The sequence below is a fragment of the Octodon degus genome, unplaced genomic scaffold (assembly GCF_000260255.1).
Source record: "Octodon degus isolate 3935 unplaced genomic scaffold, OctDeg1.0 scaffold00036, whole genome shotgun sequence".
Taxonomy (NCBI): domain Eukaryota; kingdom Metazoa; phylum Chordata; class Mammalia; order Rodentia; family Octodontidae; genus Octodon; species Octodon degus.
The window spans coordinates 4248412-4249570 of NW_004524612.1; positions in this window are offsets into that span (position 1 = coordinate 4248412).

A 1159-nucleotide genomic window follows, 5' to 3' on the forward strand; every position below is an offset into this window, starting at 1 on the left:
AAATACAAAATGGTCCTTCCTCTGTATCTCCTCTCTCCATTTCAGTCCTGTCAGAGATAGGTATTCTATTGGCATCTAAATCTTGTAGGTGCTTGAATTCAGCAAAACAATCCAACACAGTCCAGTAGTCCACATAGTAGTGGATTGTCCACAGAAGTTGTTGCCTAGAGCCTTTTACAGCTCAGCCTATTAATATGGCTTTACTTTATATACCTCATTTTTATACTTTTCTGCTGGATGGTTAAGACCAAGATAAAGCAAGAACTATATAACAGGAAATGTAACTTTTGTATCTGATAAGGTCAGTCAAGTCCCCTCAGGATTTATCCTGCAACCCTGTATTTCACTTTGTAGATCCTTTTCAGTGCCAGCCATGTGGATGAGGCATGGCCAATGCTTGACCACTTTGCTTTCTGTGAAAGCCTCAGAGAAAATTTTCTCTCCATGTGACTCTCCTTAAGCAAGCTATACATCATCAATCACATTTCTCTGTGGCTCCATAATCTCCTTGATCAGAAAATTTGGGGCATAATTGAGTTACATGATATCATATCATGGGTTCTCCTATGTCCTCAGTCTTCACTGACCTTGAAAGGCTAGGGCCAAAATGTTTGTGGACCTTATAACCCTTCCTTTTCTCCAATTTTTGATCTGCAAACTTAGGTCATTAACTCTCCAGAAGAGAAGTTTATTATTACCCAGGTTGCAGATCTTTGTCAGTGTCAGCCATGTGGATGAGTCATGGTCATTGCTTGACCAATTTGCTCTCTGTGAAAGCCTGAGAGAGTGTCTTCTCCTCATGTGACTCTCCTTAGGCACATTCCATGTCCTTGATCATATTGCTCTGTGGCCCCCATAATCTCCTTGATCAGAAAATTTGGGACACAACTGAGTTACATGATGTTACAGTATGGGTTCTCTTATGTCCTAAGTCCTCACTGAATTTGAAAGGCTAGGGCCAAAATGTTTCAGCCCTTCTTTTTCTCTAATTTTTGGTTTGCAAACTTAGGTTGATAACCTTCCAAAAGAGAAGCTTATTATTATCCTACAACATATGCAGTTGGGTTTAACTTCACTGTCTGTCTGAATATCAAACATCTTAGGCATAACATGGAACAGGTATCTTCCATCAAGTACTGATGTGTTGAAATTTAAGTCC